The 12,564-nt window shown below is 43.0% G+C and overlaps 1 pseudogene; it reads left to right on the top strand.

Moving 5' to 3' along the window:
* The first annotated feature begins 1,202 nt into the window (after nucleotides 1-1,202).
* LOC111849157 (UDP-N-acetylglucosamine transporter TMEM241-like) lies at nucleotides 1,203-6,011 on the top strand (annotated as a pseudogene).
* Nucleotides 6,012-12,564: the final 6,553 nt, after the last annotated feature.

The following is a 12,564-nucleotide window of genomic DNA, read 5'->3' as shown; positions in this document are numbered from 1 at the left end:
TATTTGTCATCGAACAAAATCTGAATGATCGGTCAACTTACTGATTCTCTAGGAAAAGCCAATACTAGGTATTACTGCTGTAATTTGTCTGCAGCTATAGTATGGATTCTCATTGAAAACAGTCAGTACATTATTAAACCACCCGTCCTACATCCGGTAAGTCATTACCCAGTTCAGGGTGACACTGACCCTGGATACTCACGATGATGTTCCAGAAGAAGACAACATGACGACTATATCTGCATAAATGTATACACAGCAGATTTTTGTTCACGAATAAATGTACTGTTAGATTGTTTACATGGAAAGATACGGTTAGAATATGACATGATGTCTGTATTTGAATAAATGTGGGTTTTTGTTCATGAATACCGGTAAATGTACTGTAGTTTGTTGTATATGGGAAAATAAGACACACAGCCAAGGCGGGGGTGGGGGCTCTATCTCATTGTCTGCAGCTCAGTGGGTTAAACCATTGTGGCTGAAAGCAAAAGGTCATTGGTTCAAATTGGCAGGTTTTGGCTGAGTAATTTCACCATTGGGCCCCTATGCAAGGTGCTTAACTCTCAATTACTCCAAGGAATGTCTGACCCTGCTTTTATAAAAAAAAAAAAAAAAGTATGTTGCTTTGAATTAAAGTGTCTTAAATACAATGTGCAGTTTTAAATTATTTAAATTAAATGGTTGCATTGACAATCAACAAGTATAGTACTAACTGTACCCACAGGAAAAACCAAAATATGATACCACAATACTCAGAACCATTTTATGATACACATTGTAGTGTAGGAAATTTAATAAAAATATTATATGAATATTGGAGTGTTGATCAGCTCATCAAAATGAAGAAAAGGAAGAAAACCAAGGGATTGATTTTGGTTTGGATCGTTGGTTTGTTTGATTGAGAATGTGAATGACTGTAGGCTACCTGTTACTCCCGCTCTGTCTCACACACTCACGCAATAGCACGTCCATAAATAAACTATCCTTAGACCCGCTGGTGATCGAGTCTTTGTGCTGCCTGTTATTTTTGACTTGTTTGTTCTTGTTTTTTATTATCCATCTATCAGCGGTGGCGGGAAACAACAATAGGAGTTGAGTGATGAACAGACGGGGTGATGAACAGCTTCTGACCCTAGAGTCCCTGCTGTACTGTTCACATGTACTAAAACAGGAAGGAAAATTAATCTTATGGCCGCTTTTATGTCGCGTCGTATTTCACCAACAAGTATGTCTATGTCCTTTCTGTTTTGAAATTCATGTATCTGTTTCAGGGGTGGCAGACATTTTCTGGGAGGGCTGCTCTTGCTGGTCTCTGGGAAGCTGGGATTAGTTGAGACCAGTATAGGCTTCCTAGAGCTGTGGATCTTTCCTGCCAGCCTGGGTCCCTGCTGCTTGTGGGCAACATCTATGTGGTCTTTAATTTTTCTTTGTGGGCTGACCCACAAAGTGCATGCAACCCACAATTTGGGCTACTTTTGGGCTTTGATCCACTGCTTATGTGTGGCAGCATACCGGGTGTTTCTTCGTAAATATAGCCGTCTACGTGACCTTGAACAGCAGTGCATCAACTGCATTTTCATTGTTCTGCTGTTAGCCCATTCAACAGGTGACCTTTTTGGTGTCTTCGAGTTCCCCTTCCTGCAGTCCAACAGGTTCTGCCATGGCTGCTGGGCCAGTGTCCTGCTAGGATCAGCCAAGCCTTTCCCTGGAGCCCAGTGCAAGCTGGCTCTTCGTGGCCAGGATCCTGGACGCCTGCTTGTCTCCGTTTGTCTTTGATGTTGTCGTCGGCAAGTCTGCTCTCTGTTGCCTCCCGGTCAACTACGCTGGAGAGGGACTGCTGGTATATTCAGAGCATAATGCCTCAAATCGAGGAGACTTGAGATGGTGGAGCACGGGGAAAGGGAGGTAAACGCATTATTATTAAGGGAATTTAAACAATGCACTGGCCTCCTCCGCTATGCACTGGCCAAAAAGCAGATAATCCTCCAATACTGGCCAGCTAAACAAGAAAAGAGGGTTTGGAAAGTTTCCAGGTTGGTATAGTGGAGATATCCTCTTTATAATAGAGCTGTTATCTTAATGTTTCTCTAAAAAAGACAGATGTGGAAAGAATGATCACCCCTGTGTACACCTCTTCAATTAAATAAGTGGTTGTATGTCACATATATATTATGTCATAGTACCATATCTGACTAGTGTCACCTGGTGTCACCATATAACGTTCTTACAATGTTTCAATAGCATGAGCATCCAGTGTCAGTGACATTTTGCCTTATTAGCAGAGAAATGCTGTAAAAATGTTATCTGCAGGAAGGAAAGCTGAGGTTGTTAAGAAAGGAAGTGGTTCAAAATGCAAAACAGTCACTGGTTTAGCAGAAACCCATAAAACCCCAATAATTCTATTTTATTCTGAGCGTACGTCCACGTGAACTGGTTTGTTTAGGTAAAAGTATTAGGTAACAAATACATTTACGAATATGTAAAAAAACCAAATTCATATTTTTATAGCTCAATATGTAATATAAGTATAAACATAGTTTTGCACTCAATATCTGATCTGGGTGAATTTTGATGCACTTTTCTCAAAGATTGAATCGTGCTGGTTTGTACCCTCTATGTTCACTTGAGCACGGCGTGCTACGGAAGTGTCTTCTGGTTGCACTTTCGACACACTGCATAAAGGAGGTCACTGTGGTTGGGAGAGGGTTTGGTTGGAGTTCTAAAGAAGGGCACATATTGTCGGGGGAGAGCAGATCTCGGGTAGCGGATCTCGGGCCGTTTGCCAAGGCTTACGGAGCGTCACAGGAAAACTGGGACCTGATCCCACTCAGAAAGCAGGAATTTCAGTAGCAGTTATAATAATATATTGCATTTAAGCTGACCGCATGACTGAGAGGACTCAGTAAAATAATGAGTTTGAAACCCCCCCCCCCACACACACACTGAAATTCTTTTGTGACCAATCAGGCATATAGCCAAGGAATAAAATTATGAATTTGAACCACCCTCGAATTTCAGCCCCCCAGTTGCCGAAATCTATGAAGGAGGACCTCCCTGGTCAGCGTGGAAACCCCCCTCCCCACCCCCAAACCTATTGGTAGCGTGAAACTGGCTTTACATCGACATGCAAAACCAACTTGACTATCATCACAGGGCAATGCAGTGGTATGATATCAGAGATCTATACGGTTACTGCCCCCCCCCCCCCCCCCCCATCTCGTTTCAGGGTACAATTCCAATCTTGATATGTTGACATTAGCCTTACAGCTGGAGTGCAGTAAAGCTAACTGACCACCTGAACTGGTTCAGGATAAGGTTTCTATTGTAAAAGCGAGTAGTATCTGTGGTCAGCAAATTACTAGAATACATCCGAACCTCAGCGGTATGACTCAGACCCCAAGAGGGAAGTGAATGAACGAGTCCAGTTGTGCTCAGTGAATAATACCCATGTTTTAAGGCCTTTATATGCTTTCAGGCTTGTTGTTGCACTTCTTCACTCATTTATAGCTTTTCTGTTTCCTACTTTTTATATTTCTTTATGTCCTTGCTACTTGCTTCCTCACATCATGTTCTTTGTCTATCTCATGCAGCTCACTCTCACCAAGGCCGTCTGACCCCCCAGCTCCAGGAATCTGTACGAAGACCAAAGATAAAGGGCCCGTTTCCCTCAGGGGCGGCAGAGACAGACACAGACAGACACTGAACCGGCCGTGAGAAACATCTTTTTGTAACATCTTCACTCTGTCTCAATATACTGCTTAAGCTTGAGGATTCTGAAATAATGGTACTACAGATATTGTGTGTGTGTGTGTGTGTGTGTGGGTTTGCATAGATTACATTTGCTGACCAAATGTCCCCAAAGTGTTGTAAAACCTGAAATTTTCATACTTTTGGGTACATTTTTCAGGTCCCCTTTTGGATAATCTCAATGTTATTAAAAATCTGTGAATGCAATCAAAAGTCTTGTATTTTGTTTGGTTACTTATGGTTAAGGTTAGGGCAGGGTTGGGAGTTAGGGTGTCGTGACTGGGATTAGGGTATTTCATGCACAGCTCTGGAAAAATGAAGAAACCACACCATATTAAAAAATTTGGAGAGGATTACTTGGAGAACCTTGTCCGCTGGTTGCTGTCTTTGGTGTTACCAATAACCCCGACATTTGTTGGGCTAATCGACAGGCTGATGTGATCGCTTTTACTTCACTAATAGCACAACGTAGATTATTGTTATTTTGTAAGGCTCCACATTTCCCCTCTGTATCCCTATGGCTGAAGAATCTTATGTTCTTCTTAAAAATAAAAAAATTAAGTACAGTTTGAGGGAAGGTAGAAGATATGCATTTATCTTGAAGCCCTTTATTACTTATTTTAAGTCTTTGAAGACTATTGAACCTAATTGAGCCCTTGGTCTTGTTATGGGTGCTGAGACTACTAGTCATATTTATTTATTTAGGAAGGGGGGCTGGGTACTTGATATTGTATGTTGGTTGCTTTTTTAGGTTATTCCTGATATTGATATTTTGATTTATTTCTGTGATACTCCATGTGCAATCTTGAGTTCTGTATGGTGCCGTTTAATAATAAAATGATTAAAAAAAAAGACCAAACGATCATATTGATTTGTTAGCAAAACAGCTGCAAGCTCCTGCCATCAGAGCAGCTGTATCCTGCAGAAGGTCAAAAGAAGGGTTAGAAGAAACAGCACCTCACACTGGCAGAAAAATTAAAGACCACAATGAAAAAAAAGAAGCAAACAGATAAGTGCTCCCCCAGTGGTGACTGTGAGTACTACACCATCTGTGACTCGTCCCAGTGCAACGCGGCCAGTGGTGTCTTCGAGCACTACATCTCAAGTAATGGCTGATACATCTGCAAATGACAAGACGTTGGAAGAAGAAGCCCGATCCGTTCGCCGGTCTCCTCTGAGAAGAAAAGCTGAGGCAGGAAAAAAAGAAAGTCAAGGCAAGAACAGAAGAAGATGGGACGTGTACCTACCAAGATGTATAGACCCAGAGAAAATAGACAAATGATCCAAGGAGCTCCATCATCCAAAAAATGGGGGCCTAAAGACATGGACTGAATTATCTTGGCTGAAAAACATCTACAGCTTGCATCCAAATGATAGCATTCAAGCCCTTTCAGCAATGGTGTACAGCTGAATGGTGGGCAGATGCTCTTACCCAGAGCAATTCACATTTTTCTGAATTCAGGGACAGCCGGGGTTAAGGGTCTTGCTCAGGGACCCAGCAGAAAAAGCAGATGTTCACCTTACTAGTGATAAGCTTTACTGATTATTACATTAAGCTGACCAATGTCAGTCAGTCTGCCTTTCAACAGGTGTCCAACGCGTGGGACGAGCTGGTCTACGGAGGTCACACTGTGGTGCCTGGTGAGTGGGTTCTGATCAAGACACCCCAGAAAGAACCCCTTGGGGCTAAGTGGGTGGCCCATATCAGGTACTGTTAACAGCAAAGGCAGCAGTCAAACTGTGTTATAGAAGCAGATGGATTCATAGCCACTGTAGATTATGTTCCTGAGATCTAACGTGCTAAGGTTTTGTGGTAAAAACCTCTCCCTTAGTAGCCTGTGCTGCTGGGTGACAAAGTCACAGACTTTAACCAGCCAGAAGATCAAGAATAACACTACTGATCGTCGAAAGACAAGAACATACACACACATACATATTGCTTTTTTGCCATATGTTGTTTCTTCATAATGGTGACTGTCAGACTATGCAAATCTTCAAGTCAACATTTTTACCAAATCTGACAATTATGGTCCTCATTATTTTGTGTGATTTTTCCTGATGAGAGTGACTGATTAATTTTGATTGATATTATGATTTGGCTTTTTGCTACTTTCGTTTGTGACTTACGTCGCATGGTTTTTAGAACCTAGTGCAGATCCAAGGCTTTGTGCTGAAAGTTTTACAGTTATATCCTGATCTGTAATCAGTTATTCATAATGATTCAATGTGTTTTGTTTTCCAAAGAATCACAGGGGGACTAAGGGATTTCCCTAGTTCATTTGTAGTTATTTCCATTTAAAGAGGAGAGAGAGATAAGGAGCATGTACTGATGCAGCACATTGCCACACCCCCACACAACAAACCACCTCAGGGATGAGAACTCAACTGCTGCCATGCGGCGGGTGACACCTCCACACCCCAATAGTTTGAATGGAATGGAACAGTGTTTTTTCCCAGTGGGTGAGGTGTCAGTCCTGCCACAAATCCCCAAATTGTGAAAGTTGGAGAACCTGCAGGGCTGGATGTAGATTAATGTCATACCCAGGAGGAAGCAACTGCAGGTTAAGGGACTTCTTCAAGGGGCCAAGAGAGGAGAATCACTCCTGGCATTCATGGGATTCAAACCAGCAACCTTCTGATTAGCTACTGTAGATCCTTAGTCCTCCAGTGACTGAGGAAAAGACAAGAGAGAAGAAGCCAAGTAGGCAGGTGGCTTTTCAGTCAGCTTTCAGTTTCTGTTGAATAAAGACTTGCTTCTCTTTTATCGATATTTTTTGTTTGTTTAATAATTCTGAATAATTTACGTCGCTACTGTATATATGTTTATATCGCTTTCAGTCTCAGAAGTCCTGTTGGGAGAAGAGGTTAAAATACCTCTTCTCCCAACAGGACTTCTGAGACTGAATTTTTTAACTAACCAGAATGGGAGAACTTGTAGAGAAGTTATGTTTGTAACCATTGTGACTGTAAGAATGAAACGGGAGCGATTTCGTCAAACTCTAAAGGGGAAGTTGTCACGGCAACAAGTAAGGAAGTTGTGCCAGCCTTCGCCTCGTTTAAGGATCCTCTCCTGCGGTTTCCCCAGCACGTCAGATTCTGCTGGTGGAAACTTCACAACCGACCACTTCGAGAGTGAGTGCTGGGTAGACTTGATGTAGAATCACATGATTGGCTAATTCTCGGCTCAGGGCGGCTCGGCGATGCGGTGCTTAGTACTGATGCCTCACACCTCTGGGACCAGGGTTCGAGTGATCCCTATGGCTCCATGTGTGGAGTTTGCATGCTCTCCTTGTGTCGTCATGGGGCTTCCTCCCACAGTCCGAAAACATGATGAGGTTGATTGGAATTCATACATTGCCCATTGGAGTTAGTACATTGCCCATTGATGTGCTTGTGTGTGTACCTGGGGTGTGTCTGTGCCCTGCACTGGGTTGGTACCCCATTCTGGGTTGTTTCCTGCTTTGTGCCCATAGGCTCCAGACCTGGATAGCTTATCAGCTCAGGTGCCCTTAAAGGAACTCGATATAAAAGAATAAGGTGTCTACATTGAAAAACCCCTTCTTAAGAAAGAGATCTGACTTCTGTTTACCGTGTTGTGAAGGAAGTGGTTAAGCACTGCGCTGCTGGTTAAAAATAACTGCTATATAAGTGGGTGAAACAGAGAAGTAGAATCAGTAATGACAGCATATCCAAAGACTTGTTTTAGGACAGAATGATTGATACTAGAACAAGCAGGTGAATTTAGTCAGGGTGCGTGTCTGTAACCTGACATGAAGGGGACATAAATGGGCATAACTGACTTAAAAAAAAAATCCACTAAATAAATGGTATCAGGTACGTTTTGTAGAGTCAATCTCCTGCATATTCACATAACAGAAAAAAGGAAATGTCTTCTGTACAGCTTGTTCTCAGCGACCTCTGACGTCACCAAAAGACACCTCTGCTCCGAATCTTGAGTATCGACTTCTAGAAACATATTCTCAAGTTTCATAATTCTTCGGTCAACGTTACCCCATTCTGAATTATTTTTCTCAATGCCACATGAATCACTGGATTTGCAGAAGTGGATATAGAAGCATAGAGCGTAATAGATAACTAGCTGGTACTCGTACGAATCATTCTCTGTTTTTGTATTCTGCTCCCCGATGTCCCATTTGAGTTTTTCCAGTTCCTATGTCTTGTGACGTGTACTTGGTTTTGGTTTCGTTCTTTGTGCCCCTGCTTGTGTTTTTACCAGTCTGTAATTCCCCAGTGTTAGATTCTGTTTCCCTGTTCCTTGGTTAGTTCTTAGTGTCCCTGTTTTAGTTCCCTGAGTTAATTAGTTTCACCTGTGACCTGTTTTCCCAGTCTTTGTTAATTAGTCTCACCTGTCCTGTGTTAATCTTGTTACCCAGCTTTAGTTTCAGTATTTAAGTCCCTGTTTCTGTTCTGTCCCCCAGTGGTTCGTTGACTGAGATGTTTGATGATTGTGAATGTTTTGTTTGAGATGCTCAGTGTTAGATGTGCATTCTGCTTACCTGCCCTGTTTTTGTTATTAGTCTTGTTTATTCCCATTTACTTTTGACTTGTGTGTCCTTTAGTTCATTTAATAAACCCCGTTTTTGTCCTTGGAGCCGCAAGTGGGTCGTCCACCTTTCTGCCTGTGTCATGCCACGTCTGTGCTCCAAACCCGCCCGAGTCCTTGACAGCAGGGGGTCTAGTGAGGAGGGAAGCAGGGTCTTCGTGGTGATGGACGTGAATGCAGCAGGACGGTAGTCATTGAGGCAGGACGCTGAAGACTTCTTTGGCATGGGGCCGATGGTGGTGGTCTTGGAATGATGGCGTTGCTCTGGGAGATGAAGATGTCAGTGTAAACATCTGCTAGTTGGTCTGAACATTCTCTGAGCGCTTTTCCAGGGATATTGTCTGGTCCATTGTCTGTCACCGCTGTCCTGGAAGCGGCTGTGGGCTTTGCCGCTTCGATGGGTCGGGACTGTTTGGATCTTGCTGTATCAAAGGCCTCCTTGTTGCCTGATCTATGTGCAGTATCTCAGGTCTCCATCAGTGCACACAGCTCCAACACACTGCAGGGCGCACACACAGGGCCAGCTTAGATTTGCCAATTAACCTACCCTCAGCAAAAACCCACATGAACACAGGGAAAGCATGTGAACTCCACCCAGGACGGCCCTACACCCAACCCAGGGCACAAACCCAGGACAAACTTCCTGCAAGGCAGCAGTGCAAGCATGTGGTCTGAGTAGCCAGAGTGGTGGCTTTTTAAGCAGAGGAAGCTGGCCAAAAAAACAAAAAAATGAAAAGGCATCACTTGCCAAAAAACACTGTGGGATTTAACTTGAAATGTTCTGATGGCGAAGTATAATTTCGAAACACTGTCAATCAAAAAGAGGTGCCGCCCCTTTGACAGATTCTCCAATCAGCATGCAGCAGCCCAGTGCCCTGGCCAGCCCCATGCCCCATTTACACCCAGAGACGTTGAGCTTCCCTGGAAATCATGTTTTGAAACACTTGTCTGATAAACATCTAGCTTTGCTGCACTGATGACAGAATTGCCATTGAAGTCCAGCAAAGATGCTCTTCAGTGTGTTTTATTGGGTCATGCCTCTACGGGAATGTAATGTATGAGAAACGAAACCACATTAAATGACCTGCGAGAAGTTTTTGCAGAATCTGAACAAACTGGCCATGAAGTTGAACGTGTTCTAGCATGCTCTTTGTAGTAGCAATGCAAACACAACAGAACATCCATCCATCACCATAACCTCTTAATCCCAATCCTGGGAACAACGGGCACAGGCAGGAACCAACCCTGGGCAGGCGCCAACACACTGCAGGGCGCACACACAGGGCCAACTTAGATTTGCCAATTAACCTATCATACACACTTTTGGACTATGGGAGGGAACCAGAGCCCCCAGCAAAAGCCCACAATTAACACAGGGAAAGCATGCAAACTCCACCCAGAAAGGCCCTACACCCAACCCAGGGCATTCTCTACACCCAACCCAGGGCATTCTCTACACCCAACCCAGGGCATTCTCTACACCCAACCCAGGGCATTCTTACTGCAAGGCACCAGTGCTAACCACTGCACCACTGTGCCACCCCACCACAGAACCTACTTGATCAAATTTTTTGTGACCTTTTACAGGAGGGGGAGCTTCCCTTGCAGTATTAAAGCAGCCGCTGCTCTCTGGGGTATGTGGGCGGGGGTACGCGGGGGGGGGGGATGGGTACGTGGCGGGATGTTTGTGTAAACAAGATCCAGTGCGTCCTCCCCTCTAATTCCAAAGTCTGCATAGTGGTGGACTTTAGGGAATAATTTATGCGACATAAGTTATATGCATGCGCTATAAATACCTTCATATTGCATTAAAATGGCTTATACTTAAGCAATAACATACAAGAAGGAGTGTGGTTGTACTCCAAGATAGAGTACAACCACATAAAGAGTAAACTCACTTACACACAGACTGGGGAGCCTTTACGGAGATAAAAGTGGATACAAACAATAGGGACATAGCGCAGCAAGTCATACTTTGAAAACATCGGCAGCTTACAAAAACTTAAAATCTGAAGCAGATCAAAATAAGACATCCAGCTTTGTGATTCAGGCCACTGTTCTCTGCTTAGTTTAGGGTACATCAGTTTAAATGGACTTTATCTTTGTTCACTTACAATTAACCCAGACTACCTTAAATACAAGTTACCGACCAATCACGTCTTGTGTGTGCCAGATAGACTGCTGCAGATACGCTCACAACAGACCATAACAAATGTGTGTGCAAAATAATGTCTTGGCCTGTCTTACATGCACACAGAGCTATGAAGGATGTCAACAGCAGCGTAACCAGGCAATATAATGGGAATGTGGTTCACACATCAACTGTGTAAGAAATGAAGCGTGATGGGCTGCATCAGAGGCAGGGGGGGGGAGTATCACAGCTTCAGTAACACCTACAAGCACTTCTGATTCTGTGAACTGGTAACACATCAAGCTCAGAAAACGAGAAGCCACGACTTGCTGGGTACATGTCGATGTCTGTTTCCGCTCATCTGTTTTTATTTGACACCTAACAAAACAGACCTCTGATCATCTGAAAAATCAGTCAACTTACTGATTCTCTGGGAAAAGCTAATATTGGGTATTACTGCTGTAATTTGTCTGCAGCTATAGTATGGATTCTCATTAAAAACAGTCAGTACATTATTAAACCACTCGTCCTACATCCGGTAAGTCGTTACCCAGTTCAGGGTGACACTGACCCTGGAGCCTCAGAGCATATATCTATGGGCAGTTTAGGCACACATATTCAACCACATGTTGGAATGTAGGAGAAACTGAAGACCTGTGAACATGGGGAGAAGGTGCAACTTCTATACACACACCCAAGGCGGGGGTGGGGGCTCTATTGCATTGTCTGTGGTTCAGTGGGTTAACCCAGTGTGGCTGAAAACAAAAGGTCATTGGTTCAGATCTTGGGGCAGGTAAAGTAATTTCACCATTAGGCTCCTATGCAAGGTCCTTAACTCTCAGTTACTCCAAGGAGTGTCTGACCCTGCCTTTATATAAAAAAAAAAGTATATTGCTTTGAACAAAAGTGTCTGTTTAATAAATACAATGTGCAGTTTTAAATTACACTGTACAACTTATGTTGTCAATGCTTTCAGGAAAATGCACCAAGCAGACAATCAACGAGCGTAATACTTCCTGTGTAGCACTACTTCCCACAGGAAAAACCAAAATATTATAGCTCAGTCCACAGAGCCATTTTAAGATACACATTGTAGTGCTTGTACAGGTGGGACAGCAAAGAGGACCATATAACACAGAGATGGCCAGAAATATAATCAAAATATAATATGATGTAGGAGTGTTGATCGGCTCATCAAAATGATGACGAGGAAGAAAATAATGAGACGGATTTTGGTTTGGATTGCTGGTTTGTTTGATTGAGAATGTGAATGACTGTAGGCTACCTGTTACTCCCGCTCTGTCTCATACACTCACCCAAAAGCACATCCATAAATAAACCATGAAATATTTTTGACTTGTTTGTTCTTGTTTCGTGTTTGGTGCGCATCTATCTATCAGCAACAGCAAGAAACAATGATAGGAGCAGAGTGATGGACAGATATGGTGCAGAATCACACTGAAAGCGGCGAGAGTGGATTGCAGCCCAATGTCCTGGCATCGCCATTGTCCATTGTGAAGCGATGTCAATCTGGGCTGGACCAGTTCTGCTAAAGCTCACAAAGGCGGGAAAAACATAAACATATCGTCACCCTGACCACAGCTGTGCCCAGTATGCTGAACCAGATCTCAGTCTCTGAGCAGAAATGCAGAAATAGTGTAGCATTGAGAGAATGGAGTTAGAGCACAGCATTCAGATAGCCCAGTACCCTGTTCTGTATACATGGTCTCCTTTAAGGTATAGGGTAACCGACATTTTCTTTTTATCGTCATCATTTTTTGACGGACATATTTAGTTCTGTTCTTGCCATTCTGCTATTAATTGCAATTGTGGTCATTGACTCCCAACGGGATACTAAAGAGGAAGGTTTGGCATTTTGTGTTATTGCAGAGGTGTTATTAATTGAAAGAACCCAATCAGACTGCTTGTCAGTGAACTCAGAACAGCTGTTTAAGAACTTTTATTTGGGGTTCAGTTTATTACTACTTGAAATGAATGTTTTACTTTAATTACTAGTTGTTTCCAATGTGATATGTACTTTTTTTGTTAAAAAAAATAAATAAATAATGATTTTTGTTATGAAACCAAAAACATTGCAATGCTTTTACTGAATTAAGCA

The sequence above is a fragment of the Paramormyrops kingsleyae genome, chromosome 22 (assembly GCF_048594095.1).
Source record: "Paramormyrops kingsleyae isolate MSU_618 chromosome 22, PKINGS_0.4, whole genome shotgun sequence".
NCBI classification, from domain to species: domain Eukaryota; kingdom Metazoa; phylum Chordata; class Actinopteri; order Osteoglossiformes; family Mormyridae; genus Paramormyrops; species Paramormyrops kingsleyae.
This window is presented reverse-complemented; position numbering and strand designations above follow the sequence as displayed.